General features: G+C 42.2%; 1 protein-coding gene across 3 annotated transcripts in view; it reads right to left on the bottom strand.

The window, feature by feature from the left end:
• The window catches only part of LOC128657241 (gastrula zinc finger protein XlCGF26.1-like), a 437,958-nt gene that overhangs the window by 125,572 nt on the left and 300,286 nt on the right, over positions 1-12,100 (bottom strand). The window lies entirely within an intron of this gene.

Raw genomic sequence — 12,100 nt, 5'->3', positions numbered from 1 at the left:
CGTGGGGAGGAGAGTCTATGGCTTCATTCATTACTTGTGGGAATTAAGAACCTGGCCACCAGGAGGAGGCAAAGACACCCCAGCCAAAGGCTTAAATACCTCCCCCACTTCCCTCATCCCCCAGTCATTCTGCCGAGGGAACAAGGAACAGTAGGAGAAATATCAGGGTATAAATGGTGCCAGAAGATTAATTAAATTTTGGTCCGCCCAACGGATTTACGGGCGGGAGCCGTGGACTCTCCTCCCCACAATGGAAAATAAAATTTATTCTTACCTGATAAATTTGTTTCTTTTACGATACGATGAGTCCACGGATTTCATCCTTACTTGTGGGATATCGCCTCCTGGTCAGAAGGAGGCAAAGAGCACCACAGCAGAGCTGTATATATAGCTCCTCCCTTCCCTCCCACTCCAGTCATTCGACCGAAGTTAGGAAGAGAAAGGAAAAGCCAAGGTGTAGAAGTGACTGAAGTTTATCAAAATTAAAGACCTGTCTCAGAAAAACAGGGTGGGCCGTGGACTCATTGTATCGTAAAAGAAACAAATTTATCAGGTAAGAATAAATTTAATTTTCTTTTACAAGATACAATGAGACCACGGATTTCATACTTACTTGTGGGATACAATACCAAAGCTATAGTACACGGCTGAAACGGGAGGGACAAAACAGGGAACCTAAACGGAAGGCACCACTGCTTGAAGAACTTTCCTCCCAAAAACAGCCTCAGATGAGGCAAAAGTATGGAATTTGTACAATTTGGAAAAAGTGTGAAGAGACGACCAAGTTGCGGCTTTGCAAATCTGTTCAACAGAAGCATGATTTTTGAATGCCCATGAGGAAGCCACAGCCCTAGTGAAATGAGCCGTAATTCTTTCAGGAAGCTGCTGTCCAGCAGTCTCATATGCAAAACGGATGACACTCTTCAGCCAAAAGGAAAGAGAGGTAGCCGTAGCTTTCTGACCCCTGCGTTTCCCCCCAGAAAAACGACAAATAAGGAAGACAATTGACGAAAATCCTTAGTCGCCTGTAAGTAGAACTTCAAGGCACGGACCACGTCCAAATTATGTAACAGACACTCATTCTTAGAAGAAGGATTAGGACACAAGGAAGGAACAACAATTTCCTGATTAATATTTTTATTTGAAACAACCTTAGGAAGAAAACCAGGTTTGGTACGTAACACCACCTTATCCACATGAAAAATCAGATAAGGAGAATCACATTGTAATGCCGAAAGCTCAGAAACTCTGCGAGCAGAAGAAATAGCAACCAAAAATAAAACCTTCCAAGATAACAAATTAATATCTATGGAATGCATAGATTCAAATGGAACCCCTTGAAGAACAGAAAGAACTAAATTCAAACTCCAAGGAGGAGCAATTGGTCTAAACACAGGCCTGATTCTAGTCAGAGCCTGACAAAAAAGACTGAACATCTGGAACATCTGCCAGACGCTTGTGTAGCAAAATAGACAAAGCAGAAATCTATCCCTTTAAGGAACTTGCTGACAAGCCTTTCTCCAATCCTTCTTGGAGAAAAGACAAAATCCTGGGAATCCGAACCCTACTCCAAGAGTAGTTCTTGGATTCGCACCAATAAAGATATTTACGCCATATCTTATGGTAAATCTTTCTAGTAACAGGCTTACGCGCCTGAATCAAGGTATCAATGACCGAATCATAGAATCCTCGCTTAGATAAGATCAATTGTTCAATCTCCAAGCAGTTAGCTGCAGAGAAACTAGATTTGGATGATGGAAGGGTCCCTGAATGAGGTCTTTCCTCAAAGGAAGCTTCCACGGTGGCTTAGATGACATGTCCACCAGATCGGCATACCAAGTCCTGCAAGGCCACGCAGGTGCGATGAGGATCACCGACGCCGACTCCTGTTTGACTTGAGCAATCACCCGAGGAAGGAGAGCAAACAGAGGGAACACATAAGCTAGGTCGAACGACCAAGGCACTGCCAAGGCGTCTATCAGTTCGGATTGAGGATCCCTGGACCTGGATCCGTATCTCGGAAGTTTGGCATTCTGACGAGATGCCCCACTTGAGAATCAGGCTGGCAAATACCTCCGGATGGAGCTCCCATTCCCCCGGATGAAAAGTCTGTCTGCTCAGAAAATCCGCTTCCCAGTTTCCACTCCTGGGATGTAGATTGCTTTGACAACAGGAGTGAGCCTCCGCCCACTGAATTATCCTGGCTACTTCTGTCATCGCTAAGGAACTCCTGGTTCCTCCCTGATAATTGATGTAAGCTACAGTCGTGACGTTGTCCGACTGGAATCTGATGAATTTGGCCGAAGCCAACTGAGGCCAAGCCTGAAGCGCATTGAATATTTCTCTCAACTCCAGGATGTTGATGGGAAGTAGAGACTCCGATCGAGTCCACACACCCTGAGCCCTCAGGGAGTTCCAGACTGCTCCCCATCCCATCAGGCTGGCGTCCGTTGTCACTATCACCCAAGAGGGTCTGCGGAAGCATGTCCCTTGGGACAGATGATCCGGCGACAATCACCATAGAAGAGAGTCCCTTGTCTCCTGATCTAGATCTATCTGAGGAGACAAATTGGCATAATCTCCATTCCATTGTCTGAGCATGCTCAGTTGTAGAGGTCTGAGATGAAAACGAGCAAACGGAATGATGTCCATTGCCGCTACCATCAATCCAATTGCCTCCATGCACTGAGCCACTGACGGCCGAGGATTGGACTGAAGGGTTCGGCAGGTATTCAGAATCTTTAACTTTCTGACATCGGTCAAAAAGATCTTCATGGATAGAGAGTTGATTAGAGTTCCCAAGAAAGGAACCCTGGTCTGTGGAACTAACAAACTCTTTTCTAGATTCACTTTCCACCCGTGAGTCCTTAGAAAGGACAGAACAATGTAGGTATGAGACTTTGTTAGTTTAAAAGACGAAGCCTGGATCAGAATATCGTCCAGATAAGGCACCACTGCAATGCCCCGCAGCCTGAGAACCGCTAGCAGAGACCCCAGAACCTTTGTGAAGATTATGAACGCTGTGGCCAGACCGAAAGGAAGAGCCAAGAACTGAAAATGTTTGTCCAGAAAGGCAAAACGGAGAAACTTGTGATGATCTTTGTGTATAGGAACATGTAGTCCTAAATTGACCCTCCTGGATCAATGGAAGAATGGTACGAATAGTTTCCATCTTGAAAGATGGAACCCTGAGAAACTTGTTTAGACTCTTGAGATCTAAAATGGTTCGGAATGTTCCCTCCTTTTTGGGAACTACAAACAGATTTGAATAAAACCCCTGTCCCTGTTCCTGTGTTGGAACGGGACATATTACTCCCATGGAAAAGAGGTCTCCTACACAACGTAAGAATGCCTCTCTTTTGATCTGGTCTACAGATAATCGAGAAAGAAGAAATCTTCCTCTGGGGGGAGAATTTTTGAACTCCAACTGATACCCCTGAGACACAATTTCCAGTGTCCAGGGATCCTGAACATCTCTTATCCAAGCCTTGACAAAGAGAGAAAGTCTACCCCCTACTAGATCCGGTCCCGGATCCGGGGCCTACCCTTCATGCTGACTTGGTAGCAGCAGCTGGTTTCTTGGATTGTTTACCTTTGTTCCAAGACTGGTTGGGTCTCCAAGTGGACTTGGTTTGTGAATAATTCTCTTCCTGTTTAGCGGAAGAGGAAGAGGGAACTCCTTTGAAATTGCGAAAGAAACGGAAATGACTCTGTCGCCCTCTCTGTTTGGACTTTTTATCCTGAGGGAGGAGATGACCCTTGCCTCCCGTGATGTCAGAAATAATCTCCTTCAAGTCAGGCCCGAACAGGGTCCTCCCCTTGTAAGGAATAGCCAAAAGCTTAGACTTGGATAACACATCCGCAGACCAAGACTTCAACCATAAAGCCCTGCGCGCTAAGATGGCAAAGCCTGAACTCTTAGCTGCCCATTTAGTGATCTGCAGAGAAGCATCCGTAATAAACAAAATTAACTAACTTAAGAGCTTTAATCCTGTATCTCTTCCAGAGGAGTCTCCACTTTAAGAGACTCTTCCAGGGCATCAAACCAATAAGCAGCTGCGGTGGTAACTGTAACAATACAGGCCGCTGGTTGCAAAAGGAATCCCTGGTGAACATACATCTTTTTAAGGAGACCCTCCAACTTCTTATCCATGGGGTCCTTAAAAGCACAACTATCCTCAATAGGGATAGTAGTCCATTTGGCCAGGGAAGATATGGCTCCCTCAATCTTGGGAACCGTCTGCCAAGAATCCCTAATAGCATCAGCCATAGGGTACATTTTCTTAAAAATAGGAGAAGGGGAGTATGGAATACCAGGCCTCTCCCATTCTTTAGCAAGTATCTCCGAAGTTCTCGTAGGAACTGGAAAAATATCTGAGTAAGAAGGAACTTCCAAATATTTGTCCAACTTACTCAATTTTTCTGGAGGGACCACTATTGAGTCACAATCATCCAGAGTAACCAACACCTCCCTTAGTAATACGCGGAGGTGTTCAAGCTTAAACCTGAAAGATACTTCAGAGTCAGTCATGGGTAAGGCGCTCCTAGAATCAGAGATTTCACCTTCAGACAGGACCTCTGTGCCCTCCCGCTCACTGGGGGCAGGGACGTCCTCAATCGCCATCAGAGAATAAGAGGCTGAATTGACCACACAATGGTCTCTTCTTGAACGCTTGCCGTGCGATATATTTGGAAAATTAGATAACGCATCAGAAAGGGTAGAAGACATCACTGCAGCAATGTCTTTTAAAGTAAATGCGTCAGAAACTGGCAAAATACCTGGTAACGCTTGAGCGGGAGTTAAAGGCTGTGACGCTTGGGGAGAAAGCCGCGGCATACTCTGCATCTCATCTGTAGACTCTTGAGAAGCATCCGCTTTAGGCAATGATGTATCATAAAAAATTTGGTCTTTATAATGTAAAGCTCTGAACACATGAAGGGCAAAAGGAACAGGAGGTTCCACAGGGGCATTCAAGCACATGGGACAGTTTGAATAAAATCTGAATCCATTATGTAACAGAAAAAACAGAAGCAACAACTTGTCTCTGTAAAACAAAAAATAAAGTTTTTTTTCTTTATTATAAACATGAGCCCAATAAATGTGTTATCTAAAGTAACACGCAGCTTTAGGGAGAACAAACATCGGAGTGGGTGCTACTTAACCCTAAGAGAACCCAACGGCTATGGACAAGGAGCCCTATGAGAGTCCATGATCTGTCCAGCAGAATATAAGCGTACAGCCATGTCTGAGATCTTTTATCCCCAGAAAAAGAAAGACTGCACTTACCTCAATGCTGCATAACAGCATGAAGACATCCCACAGTGTCAAGAGGTCTTCTCCCTCCAGCAGTCTTGTGGAAAAAGAAGGGCCTTAGTTACTATATGCTAAGACCATATAGTTCAGAAGGGCATCACAAGTATGGGAGGCGCAGTGAGGCTAAAACCCCACAAGTTCCCACTGCTTTAAAGCCACCTGTAGCTTTACTCTAGAGGCTGACAAGGAATACAGCTACACCCTATAGTAAAATAGTACACTGTGGCACCATTTTAAAAATAATAAACTCTTGATTGAAGAATCTAAACTAACACCTCACTTTACCTCTTCATATCACTAACACAGGCTCTGCTTTGGTGCTCTTTGCCTCCTCCTGCTGACCAGGAGGCGATATCCCACAAGTAAGGATGAAATCTGTGGACTCATCGTATCTTGTAAAAGAAATAAAATTATCAGGTAAGTATAATTTATGTTTTCCATCTAAAGGGGAGGAGAGTCCACGACTTCATTCATTACTTTTGGGAAACATATTCCCAAGCTCTAGAGGACACTGAATGAAAACGAAAGGGTATAAATGCGGACCCTAATCTGAGGGCACCACAGCCTGCAAAACCTTTCTCCCAAAAACAGAATCCGCAGAAGCAAAAACGTCAAATTTGTAAAACTTTGTCCCCAAACCACTAAAACACCTATTTGTGTACTTGCTGATGTCCACCAAGCTCTCTATTGCCAAACACTGGAAGCAGCCCCACAAACCCCAGGTGGGGAAAGATGTGGAGATGCTCTCTAATGTGCGGTCAATGGAAGAAGCAGGTTACATGAATAGAGGGCTCACTGACCTACACTCAAGCATTTGGTCCATCTGGGACGCACTTCCACAAAATGTGTTGGCCGTAGTTTGACGAATGCCTATAGACCTGATGCCGCCCCCCCCCACCCTTGGTCTCCCCCCATACTCTTTTCTAGGCTATTCAATCTGTTTTCTATTCTTTCTTTCCTCTTGCTATTTCTTTTCTGTTCCTTTATAAGAAAATTGTGTGAAATCCTTGTACCACAATGCTGTTCACTACGTACTTTAAGGGAGCTATCCTTTATAGCTCATATACGCCTAGATTTAGGGTTCTGCGTTAGGGTTAAAAAGCAGCGTTAAGGGGTCCTAACGCTGTTTTTTAACGCCCGCTGGTATTTAGAGTCAGCCAGGAAAGTGTCTACCGCTCACTTTCTTTCCGCGACTCGAGGCTACCGCAGATCCCCTTACGTCAATTGCGTATCCTATCTTTTCTATGGGATTTGCCTAACGCTGGTATTACGAGTCTTGGAAGAAGTGAGCGGTAGAGCCACTACCGACAAGACTCCAACCGCAAAAAAAGTCTGTAGTTAAGAGCTTTATGGGCTAACGCGGGAACATAAAGCTCTTAACTACTGTGCTATAAAGTACACTAACACCCATAAACTACCTATGAACACCTAAACCGAGGCCCCCCCACATCGCAAACCCTATAATAATTTTTTTTAAACTCCTAATCTCCCGCTCCGGACACCGCCGCAACCTACATTATACCTATGAACCCCTAATCTGCTGCCCCTAACATCGCCTACACCTATATTATATTTATTACCCCCTAATCTGCCCCCCAACGTCGCCGCCACCTACCTACACTTATTAACCCCTAATCTGCCGACCGGACCTTGCCGCCACTATAATAAATGTATTAACCCCTAAACCACCGCACTCCTGCCTTGCAAACACTATAATAAATTTTATTAACCCCTAATCTGCCCTCCCTAACATCGCCGCCACCTACCTATAATTATTAACCCCTAATCTCCCCCAACGCTGTCGCTACTATAATAAAGTTATTAACCCCTAAACCTAAGTCTAACCCTAACTCTAACACCCCCCTAACTTAAATATAATTTAAATAAAACGAAATAAATTTACTATAATTAAATAAATGATTCCTATTTAAAACTAAATACTTACCTATAAAATAAACCCTAATATAGCTACAAGTTACATTGTAGCTATTTTAGGATTTATATTTATTTTACAGGCAACTTTGTATTTATTTTAACTAGGTACAATAGCTATTAAATAGTTATTAACTATTTAATAGCTACCTAGTTAAAATAATTACAAAATTACCTGTATAATAAATCCTAACCTAAGTTACAAATACACCTAACACTACACTATCAATAAATTAAATAAATTACCTACAATTATCTAAACTAAAATACAATTAAATAAACTAAACTATAGTACAAAAAATAACAAACACTAAATAACAAAAAATAAAAAAGAATTACAAGAAGTTTAAACTAATTACACCTAATCTAAGCCCCCTAATAAAATAAAAAAGCCCCCCAAAATAATAAAATGCCCTACCCTATTCTAAATTACAAAGTAATCAGCTCTTTTACCAGCCCTTAAAAGGGCTTTTTGCGGGGCATTGCCCCAAAGTAATCAGCTCTTTTACCTGTAAAAAAAATACAACCCCCCCAACATTAAAACCCACCACCAACATACCCCTACTCTAACCCACCTAAACCTCCCTTAAATAAACCTAACATTAACCCCCTGAAGATCTTGCCAACCTTGAGTCGTCTTCACCAAGACGAGCCGAATTCTTCATTTAAGTGGAGCAAGAAGAGGTCCTCCATCCGGTAGAAGTCTTCATCCAAGCGGGGCAGAAGAGGTCTTCCATCCGATTGAAGTGTCCATCCAAGAGGCATCTTCTATCTTCATCCATCCAGAGTGGAGCGGCAGCATCCTGAAGACCTCCGACGCGGAACATCCATCCTGGCCGACGACTGAACGACGAATGACGGTTCCTTTAAATGACGTCATCCAAGATGGCGTCCCTCGAATTCCGATTGGCTGATAGGATTCTATCAGCCAATCGGAATTAAGGTAGGAAAATTCTGATTGGCTGATTCAATCAGCTAATCAGATTGAAGTTCAATCCGATTGGCTGATCCAATCAGATTGACCTTGCATTCTACTGGCTGTTCCGATCAGCAAATATAATGCAAGGTCAATCCGATTGGCTGATTGAATCAGCCAATCAGAATTTTCCTACCTTAATTCCGATTGGCTGATAGAATCCTATCAGCCAAACGGAATTTGAGGGACACCATCTTGGATGACGTCATTTAAAGGAACCGTCATTCATCGTTCAGTCCTCGGCCAGGATGGATGTTCCGCGTCGGAGGTCTTCAGGATGCTGCCGCTCCGGATGGATGAAGATAGAAGATGCCGCTTGGATGAACACTTCAATCGGATGGAAGACCTCTTCTGCCCCGCTTGGATGAAGACTTCTACCGGATGGAGGACCTCTTCTTGCTCCGCTTGGATGAAGAATTCGGCTCGGCTGGGTGAAGACGACTCAAGGTAGGGAGATCTTCAGGGGGTTAGTGTTAGGTTTATTTAAGGGAGGTTTGGGTGGGTTAGAGTAGGGGTATGTGGGTGGTGGGTTTTAATGTTGGGGGGGTTGTATTTTTTTTACAGGTAAAAGAGCTGATTACTTTAGGGCAATGCCCCGCAAAAAGCCCTTTTAAGGGCTGGTAAAAGAGATGATTACTTTTGTAATTTAGTATAGGGTAGGGCATTTTATTATTTTGGGGGGCTATTTTATTAGGGGGCTTAGATAAGGTGTAATTAGTTTAGACTTCTTGTAATTTTTTTAGTGTGTTTTTTTGTATTATAGTTTAGTTTATTTAATTGTATTTTAGTTTAGCTAATTTTAGGTAATTTATTTAATTAATTTATTGATAGTGTAGTGTTAGGTGTAATTGTAACTTAGGTTAGGATTTATTTTACAGGTAATTTTGTAATTATTTTAACTAGGTAGCTATTAAATAGTTATTAACTATTTAATAGCTATTGTACCTAGTTAAAATAAATACAATGTTGCCTGTAAAATAAATATAAATCCTAAAATAGCTACAATGTAACTATTAGTTATATTGTAGCTATATTAGGGTTTATTTTATAGGTAAGTATTTAGTTTTAAATAGGAATAATTTATTTAATTATAGTAAATTTATTTAGAAAAATTTAAGTTAGGGGGGTGTTAGGGTTAGACTTAGGTTTAGGGGTTAATAACTTTATTATAGTAGCGGCGACGTTGGGGGCGGGAGATTAGGGGTTAATAATTGTAGGTAGGTGGCGGCAAGGGAGGGCAGATTAGGGGTTAATACAATTTATTATAGTGTTTGTGAGGCGGGAGTGTGCGGCGGTTTAGGGGTTAATACATTTATTATAGTGGCAGCGAGGTCCAGTCAGCAGATTAGGGGTTAATAAGTGTAGGTAGGTGGCTGCGACATTGGGGGGGACAGATTAGGGGTTAATAAATATAATATAGGTGTCAGCGATGTTAGGGGCAGTAGATTAGGGGTTCATAGCTATAATGTAAGTGGCGGCAGTGTCCGGAGCGGCAGATTAGGGGTTAATAATATAATGCAGGTGTCAGCGATAGCGGGGGCGGCAGATTAGGGGTTAATAAGTGTAAGGTTAGGGGTGTTTAGACTCTGGGTTCATGTTAGGGTGTTAGGTGTAGACTTAGAGAGTGTTTCCCCATAGGAAACAATGGGGCTGCTTTTTTGCAGGTGGTAGGTTTTTTTTCAGCCAGCTCAGCCCCATTGTTTCCTATGGGGAAATCGTGCACAAGCACGTTTTTCCATCTTACCACTACCGTAAGCAGCGCTGGTATTGAGGGTTGAAGTGGAGCTAAATTATGCTCAACGCTCCCTTTTCTGAGGCTAACGCAGCCATTCAGACAACTATAAATACCAGCGTTGTCTTAAGGGTGCGCTGGAAAAAAAAAGGAGCGTTAGCACAGCGGGTCTTTACCGACAAAACTCTAAATCTAGGCGATAGTTTGTTATTGGACATTTCATGTTTACAAGCTACTACCAGAGACTGTCAGCAATGTTAATGATTGTCCAGCCATCTGTTTTACCTGTTAAAAAAGAAATGAAAGAACTGAGGTTTGTCGTTTAAATGGACCTCCCTCGAGGAGCCATAGAGAAACTAGCAGTAAGATGTTAACTATCTTGTTTTCTGATTACTCTGTAAAATGGAAAGCAATACCTAAATATGTCTTACTATTGCACTATTGTTTATGATTGTTACCTCAATAAAAATATTATAATATAAAAAAAAATGTGTAAACTTTGTAAAAGTGTGTAAGGAGGACCAGGTAGCCACCTTACAAATCTGCTCCATAGAGGCCTCATTCTTGAAGGCCCAAGACGAAGCCACAGCTCTAGTTCAATGAACCATGATCCTGAGGAGGCTTATGTCACGCAGTCTCATAGGCCAAGCGGATGAAGCTCCTCAACCAAAAGGACAAAGAAGTAGAAGAGGCCCTCTGCCCCTTGCGCTTCCCTGAATACACCACAAAAATAGATGTAAACTGTATGAAATCCTTTGTAGCCTGAAGACAGAACTTTAAGGCACAAACCACATCCAGATTATGAAGTAACCTCTCCTTAGAAGAAGAAGGGTTAGGACACAAAGAAGAAACAACTATTTGCTATTAATTGCCTACTGCTGCTGTTCTGAAGACAGGTAAAAAAATATGTAAAAGACTGCAGTTATTGAAATCAGAAGCTAGTTATTAAAAGGACACTGAACCCAAATTTTTTCTTTTGTGATTCAGATAGAGCATGACATTTTAAGCAAATTTCTAATTTACTCCTATAATCAAATTTTCTTCATTCTCTTGGAGTCTTTATTTTAAATGCAAGAATGTAAGTTTAGATTTCGGCACATTTTTGGTGAACAACCTGGGTTGTCCTTGCTGAGCTAGTTCAAGCTACCCTTGTTAATTGTACTTAACAGAAGAATAAACCTGTTGCACTGGCTACCTGTCCGGAATTGCTCTTTTTTCTCTCCTGTCCTTGCTGATTGGTGGATAAATTCATCCACCAATAAAAAAGTGCTGTCCAGAGTACTGAACCAAAATAAAAAGCTTACTTGCCTTTTTTTTTCAAATAAAGATAACAAGAGAATCAAGAAAAAGGAAATTTATGCTTACCTGATAAATGTATTTCTTTTACGATATGACGAGTCCACGGATTTCATCCTTACTTGTGGGATTTATCCTCCTGCTGACAGGAAGTGGCAAAGAGCACCACAGCAGAGCTGTATATATAGCTCCTCCCTTCCCTCCCAATCCAGTCATTCGACCTAAGTTAGGAAGAGAAAGGAAAAGCTAAAGGTGCAGAGGTGACTGAAGTTTAATAAAAATATATACCTGTCTTAAAAATGACAGGGTGGGCCGTGGACTCGTCATATCCGAAAATAAATAAATTTATCAGGTAAGCATAAATTTCCTTTTCTATTACAAAGATATGATGAGTCCACGGATTTCATCCTTACTTGTGGGATACCAATACCAAAGCTATAGGACACGGATGAAAGGGAGGGACAAGACAGGAACCTAAACGGATGGCACCTCTGCTTGAAGAACCTTTCTCCCAAAAACAGCCTCAGAAGAAGCAAAAGTATGAAATTTGGAAAAAGTATGAAGAGACGACCAAGTTGCAGCCTTGCAAATCTGTTCAACAGAAGCATCATTTTTAAATGAGGAAGCCACAGCCTTCGTAGAATGAGCCGTAATTCTTTCAGGAAGCTGCTGACCAGCAGTCTCATAAGCCAGACAGATGATACTCTTCAGCCAAAAAGAAAGAGAGGTAGCCGTAGCTTTCTGACCCCTACGCTGTCCAGAATAAACAATGAATAATGAAGATGATTGACGGAAATCTTTAGTTGCCTGCAAGTAAAACTTCAAGGCACGGACCACGTCCAAGTTATGT

This window comes from Bombina bombina, chromosome 4 (genome assembly GCF_027579735.1).
Source record: "Bombina bombina isolate aBomBom1 chromosome 4, aBomBom1.pri, whole genome shotgun sequence".
Classification (NCBI taxonomy): Eukaryota; Metazoa; Chordata; class Amphibia; order Anura; family Bombinatoridae; genus Bombina; species Bombina bombina.
This window is presented reverse-complemented; position numbering and strand designations above follow the sequence as displayed.